This window comes from Caretta caretta, chromosome 12 (genome assembly GCF_965140235.1).
Source record: "Caretta caretta isolate rCarCar2 chromosome 12, rCarCar1.hap1, whole genome shotgun sequence".
Taxonomy (NCBI): Eukaryota; Metazoa; Chordata; order Testudines; family Cheloniidae; genus Caretta; species Caretta caretta.
Genome location: NC_134217.1, coordinates 19901585 through 19913721, shown reverse-complemented (window position 1 = coordinate 19913721; position 12137 = coordinate 19901585). Strand labels below are relative to the sequence as shown.

General features: G+C 43.9%; 1 long non-coding RNA gene across 1 annotated transcript in view; it reads right to left on the bottom strand.

The window, feature by feature from the left end:
- Positions 1 to 12137, bottom strand: part of LOC125620785 (uncharacterized) — a 299119-nt gene that overhangs the window by 206119 nt on the left and 80863 nt on the right. The gene's annotated exons all lie outside the window — the stretch shown is intronic.

Genomic DNA, 12137 nt, shown 5'->3' with positions numbered 1-12137 from the left:
TGCATGACTGTGAAGCAGCAATGACTTTATTGGCTCTGCAAGCAATGATTAAAGGGAGGAGGGGAGGGTGGTTAGCTTACAGGGAAGTAGAGTGAACCAAGGGGCGGGGGGGTTCATCAAGGAGAAACAAACAGAACTTTTACACCGTAGCCTGGCCAGTCATGAAACTGTTTTTCAAAGCTTCTCTGATGCGTACCGCGCCCTCCTGTGCTCTTCTAACCGCCCTGGTGTCTGGCTGCGCGTAACCAGCAGCCAGGCGATTTGCCTCAACCTCCCACCCCGCCATAAACGTCTCCCCCTTACTCTCACAGATATTGTGGAGCACACAGCAAGCAGTAATAACAGTGGGAATATTGGTTTCGCTGAGGTCTAAGCGAGTCAATAAACTGCGCCAGCGCGCCTTTAAACGTCCAAATGCACATTCTACCACCATTCTGCACTTGCTCAGCCTGTAGTTGAACAGCTCCTGACTACTGTCCAGGCTGCCTGTGTACGGCTTCATGAGCCATGGCATTAAGGGGTAGGCTGGGTCCCCAAGGATACATATAGGCATTTCAACATCCCCAACAGTTATTTTCTGGTCTGGGAATAAAGTCCCTTCCTGCAGCTTTTGAAACAGACCAGAGTTCCTGAAGATGCGAGCATCATGCACCTTTCCCGGCCATCCCACGTTGATGTTGGTGAAACGTCCCTTGTGATCCACCAGAGCTTGCAGCACTATTGAAAAGTACCCCTTGCGGTTTATGTACTCGGCGGCTTGGTGCTCCGGTGCCAAGATAGGGATATGGGTTCCGTCTATAGCCCCACCACAGTTAGGGAATCCCATTGCAGCAAAGCCATCCACTATGACCTGCACATTTCCCAGGGTCACTACCCTTGATATCAGCAGATCTTTGATTGCGTGGGCTACTTGCATCACAGCAGCCCCCACAGTAGATTTGCCCACTCCAAATTGATTCCCAACTGACCGGTAGCTGTCTGGCGTTGCAAGCTTCCACAGGGCTATCGCCACTCGCTTCTCAACTGTGAGGGCTGCTCTCATCTTGGTATTCATGCGCTTCAGGACAGGGGAAAGCAAGTCACAAAGTTCCATGAAAGTGCCCTTACGCATGCGAAAGTTTCGTAGCCACTGGGAATCGTCCCAGACCTGCAACACTATGCGGTCCCACCAGTCTGTGCTTGTTTCCCGAGCCCAGAATCGGCGTTCCACAGCATGAACCTGCCCCATTAGCACCATGATGCATGCATTGGCAGGGCCCATGCTTTCAGAGAAATCTGTGTCCATGTCCTGATCACTCACGGGACCGCGCTGACGTCGCCTCCTCGCCCGGTATCGCGTTGCCATGTTCTGGTGCTGCATATACTGCTGAATAATGCGTGTGGTGGTTAATGTGCTCCTAATTGCCAAAGTGAGCTGAGCGGGCTCCATGCTTGCCGTGGTATGGCGTCCGCACAGAAAAAAGGCGCGGAACGATTGTCTGCCGTTGCTCTGACGGAGGGAGGGGCGACTGACGACACGGCTTACAGGGTTGGCTTCAGGGAGCTAAAATCAACAAAGGGGGTGCCTGTACATCAAGGAGTATTTCAGGCAGGACTGCACGGAGGGTTCCAATAAGAAATGGTGCACCTAAGTTATCGTTGTTATTGGAACAAGGAGGTTAGCCTGGCCTCTGATTGATACATGGCTAGATTTACCTCGCTGCACCTTCTCTGTGAGTGACTGCAGTGTGACCTAGAGGAATGAGTCCCCTAGACAGGGGAGGAGGCAAATGAGTACAAAACAAATCTGGTCTATTTCTTGTTTTGACCCACTCCATCTATCTTTTACATCTTTGGCTGGCAGCAGACGGTGCAGAAGGACTGCATGCCATCCACATCTCATGGCTGCTTGGCAGAAGATGGTACAGTACGCCTGCTAGCCATCCCCATCTCTTGCCTGCCTGGCAGAAGATGGTGCAATACGACTGCTAGCAATCCTCATCTCTTGCCTGCCTGGCAGAAGATGGTACAGTACGACTGCTAGCAGTCCGTATCGCCTGCCTGCTCACCATAAGACGGTTCAATAGGACTGACTGCAGGACTAAAGAGAATGACCTGGTCAAGTCACTCCAAATTTAGTCCCTGCGCCCATGTCTGCCCAGGCGCTCCCAGCCGACGCGGCCAGGAGCACCTCGGACACGATGAGGACGACTACCAGTCGTATTGCACCGTCTGCTGCCAGAAGGCAAGGGGTTGCTGCTACTGTGCAGCAAAGCCGTACCGCGTCTGCCAGCACCCAGGAGACATAGGGTGACGGTTACCTGAGCGGGCTCCATGCTTGCTGTGGTATGGCGTCTGCACAGGTAACTCAGGAAAAAAGGCGCGAAATGATTGTCTGCCCTTGCTTTCACGGAGGGAGGGAGGGAACGGGGGCCTGACGACACGTACCCAGAACCACCCGCGACAATGTTTTAGCCCCATCAGAGCGCTCCATTGTGACTGCTCTGGACAGCACTCTCAGATGCCCGATTGTTTGCCATTGCTCTGACGCTGGGAGGGGCGCTTACAGGGTTGGCTTCAGGGAGCTAAAATCAACAAAGGGGGTGGCTTTACATCAAGGAGTATTTCAGGCAGGACTTCACAGAGGGTTCCAATAAGAAATGGTGCACCTAAGTTATTGTCCTTATTGGAGCAAGAAGGTTAGCCTGGCCTCTGATTGATACATGGCTAGATTTACCTCGCTGCACCTTGACTGCAGTGTGATCTAGAAGAATGAGTCCCCTAGACAGGGGAGGGGGGGGAAGCAAATGAGTACAAAACAAATCTGGTCTATTTCTTGTTTTGACCCACTCCATCTATCTTTTACATCTTTGGCTGGCAGCAGACGGACTGCATGCCATCCACATCTCATGACTGCTCGGCAGAAGATGGTACAGCACGACTGCTAGCAGTCCGTATCGCCTGCCCGCTCACCATAAGACGGTTCAATAGGACTGACTGCAGGACTAAAGAGAATGACCTGGTCAAGTCACTCCAAATTTAGTCCCTGTGCCCATGTCTGCCCAGGCGCTCCTGATCGACCTCACAGAGGCGACCAGGAGCACCTCAGACATGACGATGACGGCTACCAGTCGTACTGTACCGTCTGCTGCCACAAGGCAAGGGGTTGCTGCTACTGTGTAGCAATGCCGTACCGCGTCTGCCAGCACCCAGGAGACATAGGGTGACGGTTACCTGAGCGGGCTCCATGCTTGCCATGGTATGGCGTCTGCACAGGTAACTCAGGAAAAAAGGCGCGAAATGATTGTCTGCCCTTGCTTTCACGGGGGGAGGGAGGGAACGGGAGGCTGACGATATGTACCCAGAACCACCCGGGACAATGTTTTAGCCCCATCAGGCATTGGGATCTCAACCCAGAATTCCAATGGGCAGCGGAGACTGCGGGAACTGTGGGATAGCTACCCACAGTGCAACGCTCCGGAAGTCGACGCTTGCCTCGGTACTGTGGAAGCGCTCCGCCGAGTTAATGCACTTAATGCACTTAGAGCATTTACTGTGGGGACACACACACTCGAATTTATAAAACCGATTTCTAAAAAACCGACTTCTATAAATTCGACCTTATTCCGTAGTGTAGACATACCCTTAGAGTCTTTTCCAGATCACATTCAAATCAATAGGAGTGTTGCTGGTCATCTTCCAAGAGTAAGGCCCCTAATTAATAGACTGTATCTTGGTCTCCCATTTCCTGAGGACAACATTATTTCAAAGGCACTCCAAAGTGCTTTTATAGTCTTCCTTCTTACATACCCTTTCTATACAGCCAGATAGTTCTTTAAGCCAAACACCATCAGCAACTCCACAGGCACTTTACAGTCTTCTGAGTGGGTTAAAAGTTCCACGGCTATAACCTCAACATTAGCCACGGTATGCATCCGATGAAGTGAGCTGTAGCTCACGAAAGCTCATGCTCAAATAAATTGGTTAGTCTCTAAGGTGCCACAAGTACTCCTTTTCTATTAGCCACATAGTCTTTCAAAAGGACTCCAATAGCACTAGTTCTCCTTGCTGACAGATCAATAAAATGAAGCCCAAATGGGTGTGCACCTTATTGGGGGTGTGCACTTTTGCTCACAGTATAGGCACAGATTCCCACTGCGCACAGCAAATCCCCAGGTTGCTCACCTGCACAGTTAATTTGTGCACAAAACCCAATTTACAACTGAAAAGTGCATTTTCAGTTGCCTCTGAATGGATTTCCTTACTGAACTTCCTGCCTGGTACTTAGTTAAGTGCAGCATAACCCTCCTTACTCCCTCTGGGCTATAACTGCAAAGCCACAACCATTAATGGATACTGGGAAACGGTTGGAAAATAGCCTAGAACTGAGACAGCAAAGTTGATTAAACAGCAATGACAATAGGTGCTTCTTCAAAGTGTCTAAAGCTGCTCTGTCAACCCTGAATCAACAACTATAGATTAGAATTGTACCATTTGTGCTGCTCAGCAGAGTGAGGCAGTTGTTTTGGACAGAATATGTCAGTCTCCTAAATTAATTAGAGTCAGTTCAACAGCCCATAACCAGGTTATTTTTCGACAGTCATTGACAATTGACTTCCTTCTAATTCACATGCGGGCACACTCCATCTTGACTTCCTTTTTCATTTCCGTGGGGTTTCCTGATATGTTAACAAAGGCATCATTTGGCCTACTGAATTCCGGTGTGAATTTCTATTCCGGAATCCATGTGATCGGATTTGCACATACTGAGCCTGATTCTTCAGTTACACCAGTTTTACATGTTAATATAAAATTGGTGCAAGGCAATGCAGGATCAGACCCTGTGTTTATAAACCTGCCAATACCTTATGAAAATATCTTTTTAAACATTGTCTTTACAAATAATTTTGCTCATATTTTCTGTTCGCCCGGTGCTCCCATCCTTACAGAGAGGATGGGGTGCAGGTTATTTGTTCATGCTTGTGGTCTTGCAGAGATGGGCTGAGGTGGGAGGGAAAGTTAGATGCCCCACATCCCCAGCCTAAGTGGCTCTTTCCCTCTCATAACATTGCTGTCCCCTTTCTAATTGAGGTAGTGATATGTCCCAAGGAGCTGATTAGAGAGAGTTTCCTTTTCACACGTTCTCCCACAAAAGGCAGTGATCCCCGGTGCTGAAACCAAGAAGATGGCCAGCACACCCTATTGCATTATGGGTAAAAAAAATTAAGTGCCTAACTGACACAGTCAATGGGCTTTTGAAAATATCACCCCATGTGAAACAAGGATATACAATAGTATTATAACAACATGGATTTACAATTCCTTACCAGAGCTCAGATTATACACTTTAAAGTTTCTATTCAACTTTTGTTTATAAAATATAAAGAGCTAAAATAAATGCTATTGTAAAGTTTTATTACTGGAACTATGTGTAGAAATAGTTTAAGTTGTTTGCTTTAAAATTAATGAACCAGTTGTTCACGGAAAATCAGTGACATCTATTCAAACCTTGCAATAGTCCTTTTAATAAGATGAATGAATATGAGAAAAATGAGAGAAAATAAAAACGCACTGCTTGGTAAGATCCACCATTGCGAATAAAAAGATTTTTTTTAAAAAAACAACATATTTATTTGTTCCAGCAAGAGTACAGCTGAATTTTAGGATGAACTGAAACTAAAACTGGTTTGACAATGACACAGCAATCTTGATAAAACAGGAATCTATATTCTGTGTCATTATTGGCTGATTACAGTGAATGCACCTTCAAGGGAGCTCTCAAAAATAGCAGATAACATTGCTGCACCTTTGAAAAATAAAAGAATGAAGGAAGCACTAAAGTACCAAAAAAGAAGATGCTTGTTAGTTATGCAAATGGTTAATTCCCATGCTAATCTACAAGAGAACTAAGTAGCACTATTTGCCACTCCAGAAATATGGGATTTTGTTTGGGGGTGACAGAAGAATAAAAAATTTAGTGATGAGGCCAAAAAGCACAGTTCCTGTTCTTTTGCTGCCTGAACATCTCTCCAAAAGCCCTTATGAAGAAAGACAAGGAGGAGGAGGAAGACGACAGACAGGAGACATGTTTCATGGTATCATTAGTAATAACAGGGTACACAAGACAACCACACTGAGCTGCATTCCTTTTCATCATCTATTAAGAGTTTGCATGTGGGTTAAGTAAGTATATAGCCCTTCATCTCATGTGTCTACAAGGAAGCTTTAATTTTCCATAGCAAATATCACCTGAATAACTCAATGCCTTGCATAATGACAGGTTTCAGAGTAACAGCCGTGTTAGTCTGTATTCGCAAAAAGAAAAGGAGTACTTGTGGCACCTTAGAGACTAACCAATTTATTTGAGCATGAGCTTTCGTGAGCTACAGCTCACTTCATCGGATGCATACCGTGGAAACTGCAGCAGATTTTATATATACACAGAGAATATGAAACAATACCTCCTCCCACCCCACTGTCCTGCTGGTAAAAGCTTATCTAAAGTGATCATCAAGTTGGGCCATTTCCAGCACAAATCCAGGTTTTCTCACCCTCCACCCCCCACACACAAATTCACTCTCCTGCTGGTGATAGCCCATCCAAAGTGACAACTCTCTACACAATGTGCATGATAATCAAGTTGGGCCATTTCCTGCACAAATCCAGGTTCTCTCACCCCCCCCCCCCATACACACACAAACTCACTCTCCTGCTGGTAATAGCTCATCCAAACTGACCACTCTCCAAGTTTAAATCCAAGTTAAACCAGAACATCTGGGGGGGGGGGGGCGGTAGGAAAAAACAAGAGGAAATAGGCTACCTTGCATAATGACTTAGCCACTCCCAGTCTCTATTTAAGCCTAAATTAATAGTATCCAGTTTGCAAATGAATTCCAATTCAGCAGTTTCTCGCTGGAGTCTGGATTTGAAGTTTTTTTGTTGTAAGATAGCGACCTTCATGTCTGTGATTGCGTGACCAGAGAGATTGAAGTGTTCTCTGACTGGTTTATGAATGTTATAATTCTTGACATCTGATTTGTGTCCATTTATTCTTTTACGTAGAGACTGTCATTTACATTGGTCAAACTGGACAGTCTCTACATAAAAGAATAAATGGACACAAATCAGATGTCAAGAATTATAACATTCATAAACCAGTCAGAGAACACTTCAATCTCTCTGGTCACGCAATCACAGACATGAAGGTCGCTATCTTACAACAAAAAAACTTCAAATCCAGACTCCAGCGAGAAACTGCTGAATTGGAATTCATTTGCAAACTGGATACTATTAATTTAGGCTTAAATAGAGACTGGGAGTGGCTAAGTCATTATGCAAGGTAGCCTATTTCCTCTTGTTTTTTCCTACCGCCCCCCCCCCCCGATGTTCTGGTTTAACTTGGATTTAAACTTGGAGAGTGGTCAGTTTGGATGAGCTATTACCAGCAGGAGAGTGAGTTTGTGTGTGTATGGGGGTGGGGGGGATGTGAGAGAACCTGGATTTGTGCAGGAAATAGCCCAACTTGATTATCATGCACATTGTGTAAAGAGTTGTCACTTTGGATGGGCTATCACCAGCAGGAGAGTGAATTTGTGTGGGGGGGTGGAGGGTGAGAAAACCTGGATTTGTGCTGGAAATGGCCCAACTTGATGATCACTTTAGATAAGCTTTTACCAGCAGGACAGTGGGGTGGGAGGAGGTATTGTTTCATATTCTCTGTGTGTATATAAAGTCTGCTGCAGTTTCCACGGTATGCATCCGATGAAGTGAGCTGTAGCTCACGAAAGCTCATGCTCAAATAAATTGGTTAGTCTCTAAGGTGCCACAAGTACTCCTTTTCTTTTTGTGAATAACTCAAGATATTAATGTGTGTTGTGCAGGTTACTGATGGCCTACCCCAGCCATTCTGAATGATGAAAAAATGACAACAGAGAGGATAGCCAGCTATACTCTAAGAGGAAGCAGAAAATATAAGGAATGAAAATCACCTTAATAGATTGTTAGGTCTTTTGTGAAGTTGAGGAGATTAGTGTGATGTAAACTTAAGACCTGAGGACCCAATTTCAAACTAGTACATCTTAGTGTCCTGCTTTGGGTATCTAGCTTAGACACACCGGTTTCAAAATTGCACCCACAGCATTCAACATTGGTTGGTGAGAAGAAACATTATAAACAGAAGCTGGTAAAAACTGAACAGTGTGTCAGAATATATCATTCTCAAGTCCATGCAACTTCCCTTTGGATGTATTTTTCACTCTTTTGCTCTGTGTTAGATGGGTAGTAGAGGGAGAAGGGAAGAAAGAATCCTATTCTTTACCTTCCTCCCAGATCAATGGTTTGCTTCTCCTGGCAAAGGAGGAGGGACACAAAGAGAAGAGAGAGAGAAATAGGCAAGAGGAAAGGATGAGAAACAAAGGGCAGAAACAGCAGTCTTAAAGAGAAATATACTCTAGTGTAATTGATGAATTTGTGTATTGATTATTGATTAATTTCTTAGACCACAGTCTAAGAATATGGGTTCAGTCTCCCAAATGGCCACAGCATCAGGATGACTATTACTAATGGTGTTAGAATGGGAGCACCAAGGAACCCATGAGAAAATTACAATTTGTCATGTCCCTTTATTAACAAATCCACTAAGCAAACAAACAATCCTACAAAAACTGAAATACAAACAACAGAGTGTTCGACAAGCGTGTAGTTCTATGACTGGCATCACTCACCTCTCCTGTTGGGGAACCCTGAAGTGTCAGTCATTATCTTCATCATGATCGTCACTACTACCACCAGTGGGTGTTGTCCTGGCATCTGCCAAGGCATGAAGGCTATGATACAGCTTTAATAATGGGATATGCTGACACCCACTGGGGTTCCTGCATTATTATTATTAAGGTTTCAGCACCATTTCCCTATTTGAACTTCCACATCCCACTACTTTTGGATGCCCCATTTTTCATAGGCTAACTTGTTGGTTCCCCTCATGTAAATGTTAATGAGTATAAATCACCATAACTTGTGGTTAGCACCCTGCTGATACCCAATGTCTGCAAAACTCCTCAAAACACTAACTGGCTTTAACTGGTACATTGCAGTATGTACCAACTATCAGCAGTTTAACACACTTAATGGAGCATTCTCTTTTATGACATCCTGTGATATAAGGTCATTGCTATCTTGTGACAACCTATGATCTAGGGTCACTTACTGGTTAGTTGCTTATGTCAAGTCTTCCTTTAGTCCTGACACCTTGTTTGGCTAAGCTAAATATCTTACAGGCCTGAGGACTGTAGGCCCCGTTTTACAACATTAATACATTTCACCTCTCTATCCTAAATATAATCAGATATCTTTTATCCTTGGCTACAATATTTTCCCCCATGTGACACTGAATGCGACAAAGAGGTATTGAAGAAATAACTGTCATAATTTAAGGCCAGAGGGGACCACCAGATCATGTAGTCTGACCTCCTGTATAACATAAGCCGCAAATCCCACATTTAGTAAGGGCCAGATTCTGAAGCCCTTATTCATGCCGAGATGTACCTTATTCCACAGTGGTTTCATTGGGCCTACTTAAGGAATATGGTATTAAGTGTGAGTAAGGTGTGACCATTGGCACCCCTGTAGTCACACCCTACATACTACTGCAATCATATTGGTACAAAATATGCCTTGTGAGGTATTATCTGAAGACTGATAACATGCTGATTAATATGATCATAAAATTCATGTCTTAACATTATAGGTTGAGTTATGAATTCCCTCTGTATGATGTTACTAGAACCTGTTTAAAACCATACAGCCTAGCCTAGGTAAAGGTGATGAACTGGTCTGTCCTAGACAAACGAATGTGGGTTTACCTCAGTTTACATATTATCAGTAAACAAAGCCATCCAGCTAAACCATCGGGAGGTATTCTGATTCTGAACTCGAGAGACAGAAAATTAACATAGCTACTGCGCCCCAGAGACATACAGGAGGACTGAATCCGCAGGAGACCCTCCTGACTTGTAATATATCCCCAAAAGGTATGCTTTTGTGAGAGAGAGAGAGAGAGAGAGAGAGAGACTGATTCCATCTCTATCCTTCACATTAGGAGGCAAAGGAACCAAGTGATTTGGTCTCTCTGATCGATCCTGGGAAGGCAGTTAACTCAAGGCTGAAAAGGAGACTGTGGGTGAGAGAAATCATCTTGAATAAAGACTGTATCTTGCTAGATTTAGTCTTTAAGGTGCGTGTTTTCACTTTTATTTGCCTGTAATCATTTCTACCTGTATTCCTGCTACTTGGTATCACTTAACCTATGTTCTTTTATAAATAAAACTTGTTTTATTTTTACTATAAATTGACCCAGTGCTGAGTTTGAAGAGAAGGATGGGTTTAGCCCCAGTTAATATGCTGTAATGTACTGACTCTTTAAAAGAGCCACAAACTTAATATCTTCTGTAAATGCAGAGCGGTAGGAGCTGTGCATTGCAGAGAAATATCTCTGAGGAGCTTGGAGGCTGGATTGTTACTTGCTGGGTGAGGTTTGGGCTGGGAGAACCTTGATGAGTTTTCTGGTAAGGAAGACAGGCTGGTGTGACAGAGAGCTGAGACACAGTCTAATCACCAGCAAAGCTCATTCTGTTGAAGCAGAGGGGTAACCATGGCTCTGGGTGTCCCTAGCAGGTTACATAAGGCTATCAATCTAAACACCTATTCTACCCTTGATCTGTGTGTAAACCTCCCACGGACATGAGTGGGAGTTCTGTCTCCACAGAAGGGAAGTCAGGATGTAATCCTAAATATACATTTGAGCCCTCTAACCATAATTCTAAAAAGGGGATTTGGCCCTGTCCACAGAATGAGTTTGACAGCAGTGTCATCCTGATTTGGTACAAAAGGCTTAAATTAGCTCCTTTTCCTGTTTATGTCAGTCATTTCACCTTTAATTTGAAACATACACAGGTATTTTTCTTGCTCTGTATTTATCTGAAGTGAACAGTGAATTGTCTTTGAATTGTTTTGGAAACCTCCTTTTATATTCAAGTTGCAATATGTGTAGCGGCTTTGGATTAGAAATGAAGTGCTTTGCAAAAAGCAAATTGCATATGGAAATATCTAGGTATATTTCTTCCAAGCAAGAGCAGGGAAGGGACCTGTCTATATTTTCCAATCAAGACATACAAAACACAAGACAAATGTAAGTCTGCAGGAAAGGTTAACTTGCTATTTCCAAGCTTTTCAACCTAGGAGGAAACTCGTTTCTTTAAAAAAGTACATTGGTTAGGAAGAATGACAGTATTTTTTCACGGTTTACTCTCAGCCTCCACGGTGTTAATGGAAAAATGTTCTACTGAAAGCAGATCAGAGCCACAAATATCATCTATGGCTGCTGAACTGTTAGTAATAATAAAGGAGATTCACAGCTGTGAATATTTCTTTATCATATTCCACATAGGGCTTACTTTACAGCTTCATGCGAACATATTACATAAGAATACAGACACTATCAGATCTCCCCCATGCATAGAGCAGTGAGAAATGGAAGCACAGCACTTAACTTACTTTTATGATGAATGCATTTCACTCAGCTGCCCTGTCTTTATTTTGATTACCAGCTTTATTGATGCTGCAGTATTATACAGATCTTCGTCATTGTTTCACTCAAAGCATCTGTGAAATGGAAAGGCTTGTGGAACAGACATACTGAAGGGCAGTATAAAGCTTATTGGGCAGCAGCCTGGGGAAAACTGAACTTCACCCTTCGGTTTTACCATGTGATTACAAATTCCCACAGATACAGGTTTACAGGCTAAGCTGCCTTTACACAAGAGTCATTAAGAGAGTGTGAAAGTACTTTTGCATTTTCTATTTGGCATTTTTAAATGGACATTTTCTATTCAAAAGGGACTGCTCTATCCAGCTGGCAGCATAGATTTTCTGTCTGTTATATTGCATTTAATTAAAAGGGTAAATGGGAATCAGGACTGGACTAAAATAGGTGAATTCAGTTTACTCCTCTACTTTAAGGTCAGTATAAATAGCCTATCTTCTTGGCACATCAGTGCTATTGTCCCTGACTATCTGTAGTAATTTGGGAAAAGAAATACCAGCAAGTTGACAGACATGTAGAACTCAGGCTGGGGGAAATGAGGGGCAGGAAGGGAAGAGAA